This window comes from Heptranchias perlo, chromosome 12 (genome assembly GCF_035084215.1).
Source record: "Heptranchias perlo isolate sHepPer1 chromosome 12, sHepPer1.hap1, whole genome shotgun sequence".
Taxonomy (NCBI): domain Eukaryota; kingdom Metazoa; phylum Chordata; class Chondrichthyes; order Hexanchiformes; family Hexanchidae; genus Heptranchias; species Heptranchias perlo.
This window is the reverse complement of record NC_090336.1, coordinates 65970766-65990828: the sequence shown is the minus strand read 5'-3', so window position 1 is coordinate 65990828 and position 20063 is coordinate 65970766. Positions and strand designations below refer to the sequence as shown.

The window sequence follows — 20063 nt, the reverse complement described above, 5'->3', positions numbered from 1 at the left end:
AGAAGATTTGGATTGTGACTTCAATTGTAATAACGGGATCGTAGTGTGTACGATCTGCATTTAATTGCCTCTCCTTTAAAATCCTCATTCTCTACCGCCCACCCAAGTCCCACACAAAGTTTCTCACTGAGATATCTTCACTGATTTCCTCCCTCAGCCTCTGCACCGAGCGACTTCTCATCCTTGATGATTTCAACGTCCATCTCAACTCATCATGCTCTCTCTCCTCTGAGTTCACTGCCCTCATTTCCTCCCTTAATCTCTCCCCTCCCATTCTCACTGCCATTCAGGCTACATCCCGGGCCCTGTTGGTCAGTTCTGGCGACAAGACGTTCGGCCAAATGTCATCATTGGTGACCGTGCCTTCAGTTGCCTCGGCCCTAAGCTCTGGAATTCCCTCCCTAAACCTCTCTGCCTCTCTACCTCTCTCGCCTCCTTTAAAACACTCCTTAAAACCTACCACTTTGACCAAGCTTTTGGTCACCTGTCCATATACTTCCTTCTGTGCCTTGGTGTCAAATTTTGTTTGATAATCGCTCCTGTGAAGCACCTTGGGAAGTTTCACTCCATTAAAGGCCTTATATAAATGCAAGTTGTTATTGTTGTATTGGTTTGAACTGTATTGCTTGAAATTTCATTTCTCTTTTTACATTGAACTGTGTGTATCCGTAAATTTTATGAAATAAAATATAAATTGACATTGAAAAAATGCTTAATTATTGATCACGAGCAAAGAAGGAGCTGGAGAGAGAAGAGAGGGTGTGAGTGACTCCATAATTGTGAGCTACTCAAAGGCATCTCGGTCTAAGAATTCAATAGTCGATCTGTTACTTCGAGGTTTCCCCTGAAGGAGGGCGGGGGGAGAGTGAAACTTTCCTGCAGCCCCTGCAATGGTGGAGCAAGTCCTTATTCCATCTCTCTGTTGCAAAATTTAATATTTGGCCCCCAGATAGGGGACATCACATGGTAATTTGTTAAGAATGTTACACTTGATCTTAACCAAAAGCCAAGAAATTATAATTTGTAAACTCCCTCCTGCTCTGATCTGTCTGCCCCCCTTAAGATTTTTTTGTGGCCCATTGTGAAGCCAGATTTAGTTCTCTGACCATTTATTTCTGCTCAGTTAATGGGCCTGATGTCTGCTTTTGTTTAATGGGCTGGAGTCGGGGGAGGGGTCATGGTGTTGGCCCATCTCTGTACCTGAAACCTGTCTGTGTCAGCAGGAGGGCTGGAGACAACAATACCCACTCACACCCAAACTGAGGAAAAGACAAGACACACAGTGCTGGGAGCGGATGAAACAGCAGCATTTTAGGTTCTACCTGGATTTTACGCAGGCAAGAGATGATTGAACGAGTTAAATGTTTCTCCTTTAGAAACCACGACTGATGGCAGAAAGAATACAGAGCGCTGATCTGTCACAGAGCACTCACAAGTAGAGGCCGGCCAAGCGTATTGCCAGGAGGAGTCTGGAAGCTACAGTAAGCACAAGAAACCAGGACGTAACACTGAAAGGGCAAAAAAAAGGATACCAGCTGGGAGAGATAAAGGGGTCAGAGGGCAAAGGCTGTGACACACGCTCAGGTAAGCTCGCTATTTTGTATTTCAAGTCAAAAGTTTTGTGTGACAGACTTTTTTACAGTATGGATAGTTTTCACTTTTCTAGCAGCTAGGATAAGCCTGTTCCCTTCGTAGAGCGTCACGTCACACCTCTGATTGGTACTGGCCTCGGTTTTTCCGATTGCACCCCGGGGGCAGTAACTCATTTGTACGACACTGATTTAAAGGGACTGCTTCTATTTTGGAACTCCACACTCCATCCAAAGCACTGTCTCAACCTCGCACAGCTGAACATAACTTAAAGGGCATGAAAGACCCCCCACATCCCCCGCCACCAGCGGTATTTAAAGGGATCATGCAGGAGTTACAGATTAGTTGCTGGATTATTTGTTTGGGCTGCTAGTGCATTTGAACGTGCCTCCTGTGTTGCTCTTGCACTGTCTCTGGGAACGGTGCGCCCAGATATTAAAAATGCTGAACAGATTTTTGGAGCCTGGATTATTACTCAGAATGCTGAGATATTGCAACTGGGGTGTTGTTTGTTTTCTCCTGGTCTGGATGAGTGCCACTCCCTTTCTTCCTTTTCCCTCTTGCAGTTTTACCTTGGAGGGAAAGACGTCAGTCTCAGGTCACTTTTCAGGAAGCTGCAAGCCTGTGTATTGGGACATGCCACTTTCCACAGACTTGGTCTCCTGACCTGAAGCATTTAACTCCAGTTGTTGTGTGAAAAATTACTGCAGTTTTAAAATTGCAGTTCCAGAATTAATTGTTTCCAAATCAGACATTTCCCGAAACAGAGAGCGCGAGAGACACAATGTTAACGGTTGGCAACGTTTAAACTGCCACAAGTGAGAGGCGAAATAACTTCACGTTGCTGACTTTAAAAAAGCAAGCAGACAGTGTGTGTGTTTGGAGAGAGTGCACTGTGAATGGCCACATTGAAAGCTGTGAGATTAAACTGTGCTCCCAACTGAGTGTTAAGGTGAGTAAAAGGCACTGGTTTGGGTGGAGCATTGCGCTCAGGATGAGAGATTTTCTTGATGGTGCCAATTAATCTGCACCTGAAAATCATCCCCTGACCAGGATTCGAACCCAGGTCTCAACAAGGATTTATAAATGTTACATCCTAACCACTGGACCACCAGGGGCATTGCCATCAATCCCCTGGAAACAGATACATGAGGCTGAACACATGGCTCCCTACAGTAGCAGCAGTGTCACCAGCAGAGGGCTTGAGTTGCCATTTCCACTTTGACAGTCAGTCTTTTCACAGTCAGTGAAATGGGAAACGTCTCTTCAGGAGGTTGTCGCTTCTCGGCTTCGGGACCGAATGATAAATTGATTTTTGGAACAGAGAGATGGAACGAGAGATTGCTCCGTCCACTCCGCGCATCGACCTGGTACAGCAGTGCTTCCAGGATCGGTGCAGCTCCCCTCGGGGAGATTCGAAAAACAAAAACAGATTTTGTTTCTTTTTTGGACCATATGTTATTACTGTAGTCAATATTGTTATAAAAGAAGGAAAACTTTTTACAGCTGCTTGACCATGCTCTCCTTTCCTTCGTAGGTTGATGCTCGCTACGCGTTGTTCCTCGCCCGGCCGTTGCGCCATGTTGCCAACGCCGCTGACGCCACTTTCACTCCTGCTCAGCAAGGTAAGCAGCCACCATTGTGTTTTTCTTCCCGTATCTGTCCATGGGGACTTGGCCTATATTTCAGGGTGAGGCCTCACCACGTTTCCCGCTCGACAGCTAAGCTGGAGGTTGCCCCCTGTTGGATTTCCGTGCGACTGCAGGCACGGGCGCCTCCATTGGAAAAGGATGGGTGGGTGGATGGGGGTTGGTGGTGTTGGGCACATGCACCCCGCCCTGCCCGCCACGCCTGCTGCAGTCTATTCCCATGCCACCCTGCCTGTCTCCTACGACTTATTGCCGGGAACCAGCCTTAGCAAACCCCAGACTTTACTTGGCAGCTGCAGGACCGATTCTGCGCTCCATTGAGATCCTGCGCGCCCGTTGATTAAGCACCCGAAAATGCAAAAGCTGTGATCGTGTTACCTCAGCCAAAGGGAAGGGGGGTGTTACGGAGATGGCTTTTCATCTTGGTTAGATGTTCTGGTAAAAAATATTGTGTTGCTCAAAGTTTGCCGGCCACTCTTCACACCTAAGCTCAGTCACCCAACACCATTTTGAAGAAGAAGAGAGAGTCCGAGGAAGAATGGAGCAGGAGCGGGAGTTTACCGGTTATCGCTTCTCGGCCTTTTGGCTAAGATCCATTGTAGTTTCTGTTCTTATCAGTTTAATATCTGATACGTTCCCTATCTGGGGACCAAATATTAAATTGATTTTTGGAACAGGGAGATGGAACGAGAGCTTGCTCCGTCCACTCCGCGCATCGACCTGGTATCGCAGTGCTTCCAGGATCGGTGCAGCTCCCCTCGGGGAGATTCGAAAAACAAAAAACAGATTTTGTTTCTTTTTTGGACCATATGTTATTACTGTAGTCAATATTGTTATAAAAGAAGGAAAACTTTTTACAGCTGCTTGACCATGCTCTCTTTTCCTTCGGAGGTTGATGCTCGCTGCGCGTTGTTCCTCGCCCGGCCGTTGCGCCATGTTGCCAACGCCGCTGACGCCACTTTCACTCCTGCCCAGCAAGGTAAGCAGCCACCATTGTGTTTTTCTTCCCGTATCTGTCCATGGGGACTTGGCCTATATTTCAGGGTGAGGCCTCACCACGTTTCCCGCTCGACAGCTAAGCTGGAGGTTGCCCCCTGTTGGATTTCCGTGCGACTGCAGGCACGGGCGCCTCTATTGGAAAAGGATGGGTGGATGGTGGATGGGTGGGTGGATGGGGGTTGGTGGTGTTGGGCACATGCACCCCGCCCTGCCCGCCACGCCTGCTGCAGTCTATTGCCCATGCCACCCTGCCTGTCTCCTACGACTTATTGCCGGGAACCAGCCTTAGCAAACCCCAGACTTTACTTGGCAGCTGCAGGACCGATTCTGCGCTCCATTGAGATCCTGCGCGCCCGTTGATTAAGCACCCGAAAATGCAAAAGCTGTGATCGTGTTACCTCAGCCAAAGGGAAGGGGGGTGTTACGCAGATGGCTTTTCATCTTGGTTAGATGTCCTGGCAAAAAATGTTCTCTTGCTCAAAGTCTGCCGGCCACTCTTCACACCTAAGCTCAGTCACCCAACACCATTTTGAAGAAGTAGAGAGAGTCCGAGGAAGAATGGAGCAGGAGCGGGAGTTTACCGGTTATCGCTTCTCGGCCTTTTGGCTCAGATCAAGTGTAGTTTCTGTTCTTATCAGTTTAATATCTGATACGTCCCCTCTCTGGGGACCAAATATTAGGTGCAGGGAGGATGTTCCCGATGGCTGGGGAGTCCAGAACCAGGGGTCACAGTCTCAGGATACGGGGTATGCCATTTAGAACCGAGAGGAGGAGACATTTCTTCACTCAGAGTGTGGTGAACCTGTGGAATTCTCTGCCACAGAAGGCAGTGGAGGCCAAGTCATTGGATGTATTCAAGAAGGAGATAGATATATTTCTTCATGCTAAAGGGATCAAGGGAGATGGGGAAAAAGCGGGAACAGGGTACTGAGTTAGACGATCAGCCATGATCATTTTGAATGGCCTACTCTTGCTCCTATTTTCTATGTTTCTCTGTTCTCTATGTCCCGGTTCATCCCAAACAGTCCGATAACACAGGACGCTGTGCTCTACGGGCTGATCCCCGGGACGCACACAGAGGCAGATATCAACTGCTGCTGGAAGACCATCATGTCGGTGAAGAAGGCCCTTTGGTCCACCCGAGACCTGCTGGTCTTCCAGCTGAAGGAGCTGTCCAGGATTGAGTGTTGCCGAGTGGCACATTCCAAGATCCAGGAGTACGTGCTGCGGGACGCACTGAGGCGAGGTGCGACCTACGCAAAAGCTCTACGGGGAAAGGCACCGTGGAAGGCCACCCCACCTTGTATTGTACAGAATGTATTAGAAGATTTGGATTGTGACTTCAATTGTAATAACGGGATCGTAGTGTGTACGATCTGCATTTAATTGCCTCTCCTTTAAAATCCTCATTCTCTACCGCCCACCCAAGTCCCACACAAAGTTTCTCACTGAGATATCTTCACTGATTTCCTCCCTCAGCCTCTGCACCGAGCGACTTCTCATCCTTGATGATTTCAACGTCCATCTCAACTCATCATGCTCTCTCTCCTCTGAGTTCACTGCCCTCATTTCCTCCCTTAATCTCTCCCCTCCCATTCTCACTGCCATTCAGGCTACATCCCGGGCCCTGTTGGTCAGTTCTGGCGACAAGACGTTCGGCCAAATGTCATCATTGGTGACCGTGCCTTCAGTTGCCTCGGCCCTAAGCTCTGGAATTCCCTCCCTAAACCTCTCTGCCTCTCTACCTCTCTCGCCTCCTTTAAAACACTCCTTAAAACCTACCACTTTGACCAAGCTTTTGGTCACCTGTCCATATACTTCCTTCTGTGCCTTGGTGTCAAATTTTGTTTGATAATCGCTCCTGTGAAGCACCTTGGGAAGTTTCACTCCATTAAAGGCCTTATATAAATGCAAGTTGTTATTGTTGTATTGGTTTGAACTGTATTGCTTGAAATTTCATTTCTCTTTTTACATTGAACTGTGTGTATCCGTAAATTTTATGAAATAAAATATAAATTGACATTGAAAAAATGCTTAATTATTGATCACGAGCAAAGAAGGAGCTGGAGAGAGAAGAGAGGGTGTGAGTGACTCCATAATTGTGAGCTACTCAAAGGCATCTCGGTCTAAGAATTCAATAGTCGATCTGTTACTTCGAGGTTTCCCCTGAAGGAGGGCGGGGGGAGAGTGAAACTTTCCTGCAGCCCCTGCAATGGTGGAGCAAGTCCTTATTCCATCTCTCTGTTGCAAAATTTAATATTTGGCCCCCAGATAGGGGACATCACATGGTAATTTGTTAAGAATGTTACACTTGATCTTAACCAAAAGCCAAGAAATTATAATTTGTAAACTCCCTCCTGCTCTGATCTGTCTGTCCCCCTTAAGATTTTTTTGTGGCCCATTGTGAAGCCAGATTTAGTTCTCTGACCATTTATTTCTGCTCAGTTAATGGGCCTGATGTCTGCTTTTGTTTAATGGGCTGGAGTCGGGGGAGGGGTCATGGTGTTGGCCCATCTCTGTACCTGAAACCTGTCTGTGTCAGCAGGAGGGCTGGAGACAACAATACCCACTCACACCCAAACTGAGGAAAAGACAAGACACACAGTGCTGGGAGCGGATGAAACAGCAGCATTTTAGGTTCTACCTGGATTTTACGCAGGCAAGAGATGATTGAACGAGTTAAATGTTTCTCCTTTAGAAACCACGACTGATGGCAGAAAGAATACAGAGCGCTGATCTGTCACAGAGCACTCACAAGTAGAGGCCGGCCAAGCGTATTGCCAGGAGGAGTCTGGAAGCTACAGTAAGCACAAGAAACCAGGACGTAACACTGAAAGGGCAAAAAAAAGGATACCAGCTGGGAGAGATAAAGGGGTCAGAGGGCAAAGGCTGTGACACACGCTCAGGTAAGCTCGCTATTTTGTATTTCAAGTCAAAAGTTTTGTGTGACAGACTTTTTTACAGTATGGATAGTTTTCACTTTTCTAGCAGCTAGGATAAGCCTGTTCCCTTCGTAGAGCGTCACGTCACACCTCTGATTGGTACTGGCCTCGGTTTTTCCGATTGCACCCCGGGGGCAGTAACTCATTTGTACGACACTGATTTAAAGGGACTGCTTCTATTTTGGAACTCCACACTCCATCCAAAGCACTGTCTCAACCTCGCACAGCTGAACATAACTTAAAGGGCATGAAAGACCCCCCACATCCCCCGCCACCAGCGGTATTTAAAGGGATCATGCAGGAGTTACAGATTAGTTGCTGGATTATTTGTTTGGGCTGCTAGTGCATTTGAACGTGCCTCCTGTGTTGCTCTTGCACTGTCTCTGGGAACGGTGCGCCCAGATATTAAAAATGCTGAACAGATTTTTGGAGCCTGGATTATTACTCAGAATGCTGAGATATTGCAACTGGGGTGTTGTTTGTTTTCTCCTGGTCTGGATGAGTGCCACTCCCTTTCTTCCTTTTCCCTCTTGCAGTTTTACCTTGGAGGGAAAGACGTCAGTCTCAGGTCACTTTTCAGGAAGCTGCAAGCCTGTGTATTGGGACATGCCACTTTCCACAGACTTGGTCTCCTGACCTGAAGCATTTAACTCCAGTTGTTGTGTGAAAAATTACTGCAGTTTTAAAATTGCAGTTCCAGAATTAATTGTTTCCAAATCAGACATTTCCCGAAACAGAGAGCGCGAGAGACACAATGTTAACGGTTGGCAACGTTTAAACTGCCACAAGTGAGATGCGAAATAACTTCACGTTGCTGACTTTAAAAAAGCAAGCAGACAGTGTGTGTGTTTGGAGAGAGTGCACTGTGAATGGTCACATTGAAAGCTGTGAGATTAAACTGTGCTCCGAACTGAGTGTTAAGGTGAGTAAAAGGCACTGGTTTGGGTGGAGCATTGCGCTCAGGATGAGAGATTTTCTTGATGGTGCCAATTAATCTGCACCAGAAAATCATCCCCTGACCTGGATTCGAACCCGGGTCTCAACAAGGATTTATAAATGTTACATCCTAACCACTGGACCACCAGGGGCATTGCCATCAATCCCCTGGAAACAGATACATGAGGCTGAACACATGGCTCCCTACAGTAGCAGCAGTGTCACCAGCAGAGGGCTTGAGTTGCCATTTCCACTTTGACAGTCAGTCTTTTCACAGTCGGTGAAATGGCAAACGTCTATTCAGGAGGTTATCGCTTCTCGGCTTCGGGACCGAATATTAAATTGAATTTTGGAACAGAGAGATGGAACAAGAGCTTGCTCCGTCCACTCCGCGCATCGACTTGGTATAGCAGTGCTTCCAGGATCGGAGCAGCTCCCTTCGGGGAGATTCGAAAAACAAAAAACAGATTTTGTTTCTTTTTTGGACCATATGTTATTACTGTAGTCAATATTGTTATAAAAGAAGGAAAACTTTTTACAGCTGCTTGACCATGCTCTCCTTTCCTTCGTAGGTTGTTGCTCGCTCCGCGTTGTTTCTCGCCCGGCCGGTGCGCCATGTTGCCAACGCCGCTGACGCCACTTTCACTCCTGCTCAGCAAGGTAAGCAGCCACCATTGTGTTTTTCTTCCCGTATCTGTCCATGGGGACTTGGCCTATATTTCAGGGTGAGGCCTCACCACGTTTCCCGCTCGACAGCTAAGCTGGAGGTTGCCCCCTGTTGGATTTCCGTGCGACTGCAGGCACGGCCGCCTCCATTGGAAAAGGATGGGTGGGTGGGTGGGTTGGTGGTGTTGGGCACATGCACCCCGCCCTGCCCGCCACGCCTGCTGCAGTCTATTCCCATGCCACCCTGCCTGTCTCCTACGACTTATTGCCGGGAACCAGCCTTAGCAAACCCCAGACTTTACTTGGCAGCTGCAGGACCGATTCTGCGCTCCATTGAGATCCTGCGCGCCCGTTGATTAAGCACCCGAAAATGCAAAAGCTGTGATCGTGTTACCTCAGCCAAAGGGAAGGGGGGTGTTACGCAGATGGCTTTTCATCTTGGTTAGATGTCCTGGCAAAAAATGTTCTCTTGCTCAAAGTCTGCCGGCCACTCTTCACACCTAAGCTCAGTCACCCAACACCATTTTGAAGAAGTAGAGAGAGTCCGAGGAAGAATGGAGCAGGAGCGGGAGTTTACCGGTTATCGCTTCTCGGCCTTTTGGCTCAGATCAAGTGTAGTTTCTGTTCTTATCAGTTTAATATCTGATACGTCCCCTCTCTGGGGACCAAATATTAGGTGCAGGGAGGATGTTCCCGATGGCTGGGGAGTCCAGAACCAGGGGTCACAGTCTCAGGATACGGGGTATGCCATTTAGAACCGAGAGGAGGAGACATTTCTTCACTCAGAGTGTGGTGAACCTGTGGAATTCTCTGCCACAGAAGGCAGTGGAGGCCAAGTCATTGGATGTATTCAAGAAGGAGATAGATATATTTCTTCATGCTAAAGGGATCAAGGGAGATGGGGAAAAAGCGGGAACAGGGTACTGAGTTAGACGATCAGCCATGATCATTTTGAATGGCCTACTCTTGCTCCTATTTTCTATGTTTCTCTGTTCTCTATGTCCCGGTTCATCCCAAACAGTCCGATAACACAGGACGCTGTGCTCTACGGGCTGTTCCCCGGGACGCACTCAGAGGCAGATATCAACTGCTGCTGGAAGACCATCATGTCGGTGAAGAAGGCCCTTTGGTCCACCCGAGACCTGCTGGTCTTCCAGCTGAAGGAGCTGTCCATGATTGAGTGTTGCCGAGTGGCACATTCCAAGATCCAGGAGTACGTGCTGCGGGACGCACTGAGGCGAGGTGCGACCTACGCAAAAGCTCTACGGGGAAAGGCACCGTGGAAGGCCACCCCACCTTGTATTGTACAGAATGTATTAGAAGATTTGGATTGTGACTTCAATTTTAATAACGGGGTCGTAGTGTGCACGATCTGCATTTAATTGCCTCTCCTTTAAAATCCTCATTCTCTACCGCCCACCCAAGTCCCACACAAAGTTTCTCACTGAGATATCTTCACTGATTTCCTCCCTCAGCCTCTGCACCGAGCGACTTCTCATCCTTGATGATTTCAACGTCCATCTCAACTCATCATGCTCTCTCTCCTCTGAGTTCACTGCCCTCATTTCCTCCCTTAATCTCTCCCCTCCCATTCTCACTGCCATTCAGGCAACATCCCGGGCCCTGTTGGTCAGTTCTGGCGACAAGACGTTCGGCCAAATGTCATCATTGGTGACCGTGCCTTCAGTTGCTCTGGAATTCCCTCCCTAAACCTCTCTGCCTCTCTACCTCTCTCGCCTCCTTTAAAACACTCCTTAAAACCTACCACTTTGACCAAGCTTTTGGTCACCTGTCCATATACTTCCTTCTGTGCCTTGGTGTCAAATTTTGTTTGATAATCGCTCCTGTGAAGCACCTTGGGAAGTTTCACTCCATTAAAGGCCCTATATAAATGCAAGTTGTTATTGTTGTATTGGTTTGAACTGTATTGCTTGAAATTTCATTTCTCTTTTTACATTGAACTGTGTGTATCCGTAAATTTTATGAAATAAAATATAAATTGACATTGAAAAAATGCTTAATTAATGATCACGAGCAAAGAAGGAGCTGGAGAGAGAAGAGAGGGTGTGAGTGACTCCATAATTGTGAGCTACTCAAAGGCATCTCGGTCTAAGAATTCAATAGTCGATCTGTTACTTCGAGGTTTCCCCTGAAGGAGGGCGGGGGGAGAGTGAAACTTTCCTGCAGCCCCTGCAATGGTGGAGCAAGTCCTTATTCCATCTCTCTGTTGCAAAATTTAATATTTGGCCCCCAGATAGGGGACATCACATGGTAATTTGTTAAGAATGTTACACTTGATCTTAACCAAAAGCCAAGAAATTATAATTTGTAAACTCCCTCCTGCTCTGATCTGTTTGCCCCCCTTAAGATTTTTTTGTGGCCCATTGTGAAGCCAGATTTAGTTCTCTGACCATTTATTTCTGCTCAGTTAATGGGCCTGATGTCTGCTTTTGTTTAATGGGCTGGAGTCGTGGGAGGGGTCATGGTGTTGGCCCATCTCTGTACCTGAAACCTGTCTGTGTCAGCAGGAGGGCTGGAGACAACAATACCCACTCACACCCAAACTGAGGAAAAGACAAGACACACAGTGCTGGGAGCGGATGAAACAGCAGCATTTTAGGTTCTACCTGGATTTTACGCAGGCAAGAGATGATTGAACGAGTTAAATGTTTCTCCTTTAGAAACCACGACTGATGGCAGAAAGAATACAGAGCGCTGATCTGTCACAGAGCACTCACAAGTAGAGGCCGGCCAAGCGTATTGCCAGGAGGAGTCTGGAAGCTACAGTAAGCACAAGAAACCAGGACGTAACACTGAAAGGGCAAAAAAAAGGATACCAGCTGGGAGAGATAAAGGGGTCAGAGGGCAAAGGCTGTGACACACGCTCAGGTAAGCTCGCTATTTTGTATTTCAAGTCAAAAGTTTTGTGACAGACTTTTTTACAGTATGGATAGTTTTCACTTTTCTAGCAGCTAGGATAAGCCTGTTCCCTTCGTAGAGCGTCACGTCACACCTCTGGTTGGTACTGGCCTCGGTTTTTCCGATTGCACCCCGGGGGCAGTAACTCATTTGTACGACACTGATTTAAAGGGACTGCTTCTATTTTGGAACTCCACACTCCATCCAAAGCACTGTCTCAACCTCGCACAGCTGAACATAACTTAAAGGGAACAGAGAGATGGAACAAGAGTTTGCTCCGTCCACTCCGCGCATCGACCTGGTATAGCAGTGCTTCCAGGATCGGTGCAGCTCCCTTCGGGGAGATTCGAAAAACAAAAACAGATTTTGTTTCTTTTTTGGACCATATGTTATTACTGTAGTCAATATTGTTATAAAAGAAGGAAAACTTTTTACAGCTGCTTGACCATGCTCTCCTTTCCTTCGTAGGTTGTTGCTTGCTACGCGTTGTTTCTCGCCCGGCCGGTGCGCCATGTTGCCAACGCCGCTGACGCCACTTTCACTCCTGCTCAGCAAGGTAAGCAGCCGCCATTGTGTTTTTCTTCCCGTATCTGTCCATGGGGACTTGGCCTATATTTCAGGGTGAGGCCTCACCACGTTTCCCGCTCGACAGCTAAGCTGGAGGTTGCCCCCTGTTGGATTTCCGTGCGACTGCAGGCACGGGCGCCTCCATTGGAAAAGGATGGGTGGGTGGGTGGGGGATGGTGGTGTTGGGCACATGCACCCCGCCCTGCCCGCCACGCCTGCTGCAGTCTATTGCCCATGCCACCCTGCCTCTCTCCTACGACTTATTGCCGGGAACCAGCCTTAGCAAACCCCAGACTTTACTTGGCAGCTGCAGGACCGATTCTGCGCTCCATTGAGATCCTGCGCGCCCGTTGATTAAGCACCCGAAAATGCAAAAGCTGTGATCGTGTTACCTCAGCCAAAGGGAAGGGGGGTGTTACGGAGATGGCTTTTCATCTTGGTTAGATGTCCTGGCAAAAAATGTTCTCTTGCTCAAAGTCTGCCGGCCACTCTTCACACCTAAGCTCAGTCACCCAACACCATTTTGAAGAAGTAGAGAGAGTCCGAGGAAGAATGGAGCAGGAGCGGGAGTTTACCGGTTATCGCTTCTCGGCCTTTTGGCTCAGATCAAGTGTAGTTTCTGTTCTTATCAGTTTAATATCTGATACGTCCCCTCTCTGGGGACCAAATATTAGGTGCAGGGAGGATGTTCCCGATGGCTGGGGAGTCCAGAACCAGGGGTCACAGTCTCAGGATACGGGGTATGCCATTTAGAACCGAGAGGAGGAGAAATTTCTTCACTCAGAGGGTGGTGAACCTGTGGAATTCTCTGCCACAGAAGGCAGTGGAGGCCAAGTCATTGGATGTATTCAAGAAGGAGATAGATATATTTCTTCATGCTAAAGGGATCAAGGGATATGGGGAAAAAGCGGGAACAGGGTACTGAGTTAGACGATCAGCCATGATCATTTTGAATGGCCTACTCTTGCTCCTGTTTTCTATGTTTCTCTGTTCTCTATGTCCCGGTTCATCCCAAACAGTCCGATAACACAGGACGCTGTGCTCTACGGGCTGTTCCCCGGGACGCACACAGAGGCAGATATCAACTGCTGCTGGAAGACCATCATGTCGGTGAAGAAGGCCCTTTGGTCCACCCGAGACCTGCTGGTCTTCCAGCTGAAGGAGCTGTCCAGGATTGAGTGTTGCCGAGTGGCACATTCCAAGATCCAGGAGTACGTGCTGCGGGACGCACTGAGGCGAGGTGCGACCTACGCAAAAGCTCTACGGGGAAAGGCACCGTGGAAGGCCACCCCACCTTGTATTGTACAGAATGTATTAGAAGATTTGGATTGTGACTTCAATTTTAATAACGGGGTCGTAGTGTGCACGATCTGCATTTAATTGCCTCTCCTTTAAAATCCTCATTCTCTACTGCCCACCCAAGTCCCACACAAAGTTTCTCACTGAGATATCTTCACTGATTTCCTCCCTCAGCCTCTGCACCGAGCGACTTCTCATCCTTGATGATTTCAACGTCCATCTCAACTCATCATGCTCTCTCTCCTCTGAGTTCACTGCCCTCATTTCCTCCCTTAATCTCTCCCCTCCCATTCTCACTGCCATTCAGGCAACATCCCGGGCCCTGTTGGTCAGTTCTGGCGACAAGACGTTCGGCCAAATGTCATCATTGGTGACCGTGCCTTCAGTTGCTCTGGAATTCCCTCCCTAAACCTCTCTGCCTCTCTACCTCTCTCGCCTCCTTTAAAACACTCCTTAAAACCTACCACTTTGACCAAGCTTTTGGTCACCTGTCCATATACTTCCTTCTGTGCCTTGGTGTCAAATTTTGTTTGATAATCGCTCCTGTGAAGCACCTTGGGAAGTTTCACTCCATTAAAGGCCCTATATAAATGCAAGTTGTTATTGTTGTATTGGTTTGAACTGTATTGCTTGAAATTTCATTTCTCTTTTTACATTGAACTGTGTGTATCCGTAAATTTTATGAAATAAAATATAAATTGACATTGAAAAAATGCTTAATTAATGATCACGAGCAAAGAAGGAGCTGGAGAGAGAAGAGAGGGTGTGAGTGACTCCATAATTGTGAGCTACTCAAAGGCATCTCGGTCTAAGAATTCAATAGTCGATCTGTTACTTCGAGGTTTCCCCTGAAGGAGGGCGGGGGGAGAGTGAAACTTTCCTGCAGCCCCTGCAATGGTGGAGCAAGTCCTTATTCCACCTCTCTGTTGCAAAATTTAATATTTGGCCCCCAGATAGGGGACATCACATGGTAATTTGTTAAGAATGTTACACTTGATCTTAACCAAAAGCCAAGAAATTATAATTTGTAAACTCCCTCCTGCTCTGATCTGTTTGCCCCCCTTAAGATTTTTTTGTGGCCCATTGTGAACCCAGATTTAGTTCTCTGACCATTTATTTCTGCTCGGTTAATGGGCCTGATGTCTGCTTTTGTTTAATGGGCTGGAGTCGGGGGAGGGGTCATGGTGTTGGCCCATCTCTGTACCTGAAACCTGTCTGTGTCAGCAGGAGGGCTGGAGACAACAATACCCACTCACACCCAAACTGAGGAAAAGACAAGACACACAGTGCTGGGAGCGGATGAAACAGCAGCATTTTAGGTTCTACCTGGATTTTACGCAGGCAAGAGATGATTGAACGAGTTAAATGTTTCTCCTTTAGAAACCACGACTGATGGCAGAAAGAATACAGAGCGCTGATCTGTCACAGAGCACTCACAAGTAGAGGCCGGCCAAGCGTATTGCCAGGAGGAGTCTGGAAGCTACAGTAAGCACAAGAAACCAGGACGTAACACTGAAAGGGCAAAAAAAAGGATACCAGCTGGGAGAGATAAAGGGGTCAGAGGGCAAAGGCTGTGACACACGCTCAGGTAAGCTCGCTATTTTGTATTTCAAGTCAAAAGTTTTGTGACAGACTTTTTTACAGTATGGATAGTTTTCACTTTTCTAGCAGCTAGGATAAGCCTGTTCCCTTCGTAGAGCGTCACGTCACACCTCTGGTTGGTACTGGCCTCGGTTTTTCCGATTGCACCCCGGGGGCAGTAACTCATTTGTACGACACTGATTTAAAGGGACTGCTTCTATTTTGGAACTCCACACTCCATCCAAAGCACTGTCTCAACCTCGCACAGCTGAACATAACTTAAAGGGAACAGAGAGATGGAACAAGAGTTTGCTCCGTCCACTCCGCGCATCGACCTGGTATAGCAGTGCTTCCAGGATCGGTGCAGCTCCCTTCGGGGAGATTCGAAAAACAAAAACAGATTTTGTTTCTTTTTTGGACCATATGTTATTACTGTAGTCAATATTGTTATAAAAGAAGGAAAACTTTTTACAGCTGCTTGACCATGCTCTCCTTTCCTTCGTAGGTTGTTGCTTGCTACGCGTTGTTTCTCGCCCGGCCGGTGCGCCATGTTGCCAACGCCGCTGACGCCACTTTCACTCCTGCTCAGCAAGGTAAGCAGCCACCATTGTGTTTTTCTTCCCGTATCTGTCCATGGGGACTTGGCCTATATTTCAGGGTGAGGCCTCACCACGTTTCCCGCTCGACAGCTAAGCTGGAGGTTGCCCCCTGTTGGATTTCCGTGCGACTGCAGGCACGGGCGCCTCCATTGGAAAAGGATGGGTGGGTGGGTGGGGGTTGGTGGTGTTGGGCACATGCACCCCGCCCTGCCCGCCACGCCTGCTGCAGTCTATTCCCATGCCACCCTGCCTCTCTCCTACGACTTATTGCCGGGAACCAGCCTTAGCAAACCCCAGACTTTACTTGGCAGCTGCAGGACCGATTCTGCGCTCCATTGAGATTCTGCGCGCCCGTTGATTAAGCACCCGAAAATGCAAAAGCTGTGATCGTGTTACCTCAGCCAAAGGGAAGGGGGGTGTTACGCAGATGGCTTTTCATCTTGGTTAGATGTCCTGGCAAAAAATGTTCTCTTGCTCAAAGTCTGCCGGCCACTCTTCACACCTAAGCTCAGTCACCCAACACCATTTTGAAGAAGTAGAGAGAGGCCGAGGAAGAATGGAGCAGGAGCGGGAGTTTACCGGTTATCGCTTCTCGGCCTTTTGGCTCAGATCAAGTGTAGTTTCTGTTCTTATCAGTTTAATATCTGATACGTCCCCTCTCTGGGGACCAAATATTAGGTGCAGGGAGGATGTTCCCGATGGCTGGGGAGTCCAGAACCAGGGGTCACAGTCTCAGGATACGGGGTATGCCATTTAGAACCGAGAGGAGGAGAAATTTCTTCACTCAGAGGGTGGTGAACCTGTGGAATTCTCTGCCACAGAAGGCAGTGGAGGCCAAGTCATTGGATGTATTCAAGAAGGAGATAGATATATTTCTTCATGCTAAAGGGATCAAGGGATATGGGGAAAAAGCGGGAACAGGGTACTGAGTTAGACGATCAGCCATGATCATTTTGAATGGCCTACTCTTGCTCCTGTTTTCTATGTTTCTCTGTTCTCTATGTCCCGGTTCATCCCAAACAGTCCGATAACACAGGACGCTGTGCTCTACGGGCTGTTCCCCGGGACGCACACAGAGGCAGATATCAACTGCTGCTGGAAGACCATCATGTCGGTGAAGAAGGCCCTTTGGTCCACCCGAGACCTGCTGGTCTTCCAGCTGAAGGAGCTGTCCAGGATTGAGTGTTGCCGAGTGGCACATTCCAAGATCCAGGAGTACGTGCTGCGGGACGCACTGAGGCGAGGTGCGACCTACGCAAAAGCTCTACGGGGAAAGGCACCGTGGAAGGCCACCCCACCTTGTATTGTACAGAATGTATTAGAAGATTTGGATTGTGACTTCAATTGTAATAACGGGGTCGTAGTGTGTACGATCTGCATTTAATTGCCTCTCCTTTAAAATCCTCATTCTCTACCGCCCACCCAAGTCCCACACAAAGTTTCTCACTGAGATATCTTCACTGATTTCCTCCCTCAGCCTCTGCACCGAGCGACTTCTCATCCTTGATGATTTCAACGTCCATCTCAACTCATCATGCTCTCTCTCCTCTGAGTTCACTGCCCTCATTTCCTCCCTTAATCTCTCCCCTCCCATTCTCACTGCCATTCAGGCAACATCCCGGGCCCTGTTGGTCAGTTCTGGCGACAAGACGTTCGGCCAAATGTCATCATTGGTGACCGTGCCTTCAGTTGCCTCGGCCCTAAGCTCTGGAATTCCCTCCCTAAACCTCTCTGCCTCTCTACCTCTCTCGCCTCCTTTAAAACACTCCTTAAAACCTACCACTTTGACCAAGCTTTTGGTCACCTGTCCATATACTTCCTTCTGTGCCTTGGTGTCAAATTTTGTTTGATAATCGCTCCTGTGAAGCACCTTGGGAAGTTTCACTCCATTAAAGGCCCTATATAAATGCAAGTTGTTATTGTTGTATTGGTTTGAACTGTATTGCTTGAAATTTCATTTCTCTTTTTACATTGAACTGTGTGTATCCGTAAATTTTATGAAATAAAATATAAATTGACATTGAAAAAATGCTTAATTATTGATCACGAGCAAAGAAGGAGCTGGAGAGAGAAGAGAGGGTGTGAGTGACTCCATAATTGTGAGCTACTCAAAGGCATCTCGGTCTAAGAATTCAATAGTCGATCTGTTACTTCGAGGTTTCCCCTGAAGGAGGGCGGGGGGAGAGTGAAACTTTCCTGCAGCCCCTGCAATGGTGGAGCAAGTCCTTATTCCATCTCTGTGTTGCAAAATTTAATATTTGGCCCCCAGATAGGGGACATCACATGGTAATTTGTTAAGAATGTTACACTTGATCTTAACCAAAAGCCAAGAAATTATAATTTGTAAACTCCCTCCTGCTCTGATCTGTCTGCCCCCCTTCTTAAGATTTTTTTGTGGCCCATTGTGAAGCCAGATTTAGTTCTCTGACCATTTATTTCTGCTCGGTTAATGGGCCTGATGTCTGCTTTTGTTTAACGGGCTGGAGTCGGGGGAGGGGTCATGGTGTTGGCCCATCTCTGTACCTGAAACCTGTCTGTGTCAGCAGGAGGGCTGGAGACAACAATACCCACTCACACCCAAACTGAGGAAAAGACAAGACACACAGTGCTGGGAGCGGATGAAACAGCAGCATTTTAGGTTCTACCTGGATTTTACGCAGGCAAGAGATGATTGAACGAGTTAAATGTTTCTCCTTTAGAAACCACGACTGATGGCAGAAAGAATACAGAGCGCTGATCTGTCACAGAGCACTCACAAGTAGAGGCCGGCCAAGCGTATTGCCAGGAGGAGTCTGGAAGCTACAGTAAGCACAAGAAACCAGGACGTAACACTGAAAGGGCAAAAAAAAGGAGACCAGCTGGGAGAGATAAAGGGGTCAGAGGGCAAAGGCTGTGACACACGCTTAGGTAAGCTCACTATTTTGTATTTCAAGTCAAAAGTTTTGTGACAGACTTTTTGACAGTATGGATAGTTTTCACTTTTCGAGCAGCGAGGATAAGCCTGTTCCCTTCCTCGAGCGTCACGTCACACCCCTGCATGGTGGTTTCCTTCTGCCCTCCCTCGCCATTTACCTTGGCAGCCGCACACGGACTGATTGTAGTTTGAAATGACGATAAAAAGAAAGGAGAGAGGAAATCAGCACAGGCTGGCAGTCACTGTGCTGTGCACGGATGGAGTTTTGTTCCCAAGTTTAGCTTGTGAACAACTGTGGGTTGGGGTTGAAAAATTCTAAAATTTTGAAGAAAATAATCTTTAAGAAGGAAGGGAAAAGATTCAAAAGAAATCTCATCTCGAGCAATTGCCCAAACAACAATGGTGTAAACACTTCAAGATAACTGCTTGACAAACTGGAGAGGAAGCTGCAGACATTTCCACCTCTATTCTTTTTGTGATTATAATCATTCACTGGCAGCGGTTGCTCAGGAGATGCTGGCTGAGCTGTGCTGTATTTTGGAGCTACTGGCCTCGGCTATCCGATTGCACCCCGGGGGCAGTAACTCATTTGTACGACACTGATTTAAAGGGACTGCTTCTATTTTGGAACTCCACACTCCATCCAAAGCACTGTCTCAACCTCGCACAGCTGAACATAACTTAAAGGGCATGAAAGACCCCCCACATCCCCCGCCACCAGCGGTATTTAAAGGGATCATGCAGGAGTTACAGATTAGTTGCTGGATTATTTGTTTAGGCTGCTGGTGCATTTGAACGTGCCTCCTGTGTTGCTCTTGCACTGTCTCTGTGAACGGTGCGCCCAGATATTAAAAATGCTGAACAGATTTTTGGAGCCTGGATTATTACTCAGAATGCTGATATATTGCAACTGGGGTGTTGTTTGTTTTCTCCTGGTCTGGATGAGTGCCACTCCCTTTCTTCCTTTTCCCTCTTGCAGTTTTACCTTGGAGGGAAAGACGTCAGTCTCAGGTCACTTTTCAGGAAGCTGCAAGCCTGAGTATTGGGACGTGCCACCTTCCACAGACTTGGTCTCCTGACCTGAAACATTTAACTCCAGTTGTTGTGTGAAAAATTACTGCAGTTTTAAAATTGCAGTTCCAGAATTAATTGTTTCCAAATCAGACATTTCCCGAAACAGAGAGCGCGAGAGACACAATGTTAACGGTTGGCAACGTTTAAACTGCCACAAGTGAGAGGCGAAATAACTTCACGTTGCTGACTTTAAAAAAGCAAGCAGACAGTGTGTGTGTTTGGAGAGAGTGCACTGTGAATGGTCACATTGAAAGCTGTGAGATTAAACTGTGCTCCCAACTGAGTAAAAGGCACTGGTTTTGGTGGAACATTGCACTCAGGATGAGAG

The 20063-nt window shown here is 47.7% G+C and overlaps 3 non-coding genes and 10 pseudogenes across 3 annotated transcripts; 6 read left to right on the top strand and 7 right to left on the bottom strand.

Annotated features, from left to right (window-relative positions):
* Nucleotides 1-845: 845 nt before the first annotated feature.
* On the bottom strand, nt 846-1018 carry LOC137330542 (U2 spliceosomal RNA; annotated as a pseudogene).
* A 1613-nt stretch (nt 1019-2631) lies between these two features.
* On the bottom strand, nt 2632-2708 carry trnai-uau (transfer RNA isoleucine (anticodon UAU)). The gene is given in 2 exon segments: nt 2632-2666; nt 2672-2708. It is a non-coding gene; the product is annotated as a tRNA-Ile (tRNA).
* A 1097-nt stretch (nt 2709-3805) lies between these two features.
* LOC137328212 (U2 spliceosomal RNA) lies at nt 3806-3996 on the top strand. The gene has a single exon (XR_010964698.1). It is a non-coding gene; the product is annotated as a U2 spliceosomal RNA (small nuclear RNA).
* An 828-nt stretch (nt 3997-4824) lies between these two features.
* LOC137328923 (U2 spliceosomal RNA) lies at nt 4825-4936 on the top strand (annotated as a pseudogene).
* Nucleotides 4937-6405: 1469 nt separating this feature from the next.
* Nucleotides 6406-6578, bottom strand: LOC137330541 (U2 spliceosomal RNA; annotated as a pseudogene).
* A 1613-nt stretch (nt 6579-8191) lies between these two features.
* On the bottom strand, nt 8192-8268 carry trnai-uau (transfer RNA isoleucine (anticodon UAU)). Its single transcript is given in 2 exon segments — nt 8192-8226; nt 8232-8268. It is a non-coding gene; the product is annotated as a tRNA-Ile (tRNA).
* Nucleotides 8269-8426: 158 nt separating this feature from the next.
* On the top strand, nt 8427-8554 carry LOC137330620 (U2 spliceosomal RNA; annotated as a pseudogene).
* Nucleotides 8555-9364: 810 nt separating this feature from the next.
* Nucleotides 9365-9476, top strand: LOC137328921 (U2 spliceosomal RNA; annotated as a pseudogene).
* A 1456-nt stretch (nt 9477-10932) lies between these two features.
* Nucleotides 10933-11105, bottom strand: LOC137330539 (U2 spliceosomal RNA; annotated as a pseudogene).
* Nucleotides 11106-12848: 1743 nt separating this feature from the next.
* On the top strand, nt 12849-12960 carry LOC137328920 (U2 spliceosomal RNA; annotated as a pseudogene).
* A 1456-nt stretch (nt 12961-14416) lies between these two features.
* LOC137330617 (U2 spliceosomal RNA) lies at nt 14417-14589 on the bottom strand (annotated as a pseudogene).
* Nucleotides 14590-16331: 1742 nt separating this feature from the next.
* On the top strand, nt 16332-16443 carry LOC137328919 (U2 spliceosomal RNA; annotated as a pseudogene).
* Nucleotides 16444-17912: 1469 nt separating this feature from the next.
* LOC137330570 (U2 spliceosomal RNA) lies at nt 17913-18085 on the bottom strand (annotated as a pseudogene).
* Between the last annotated feature and the right edge of the window lie 1978 nt (nt 18086-20063).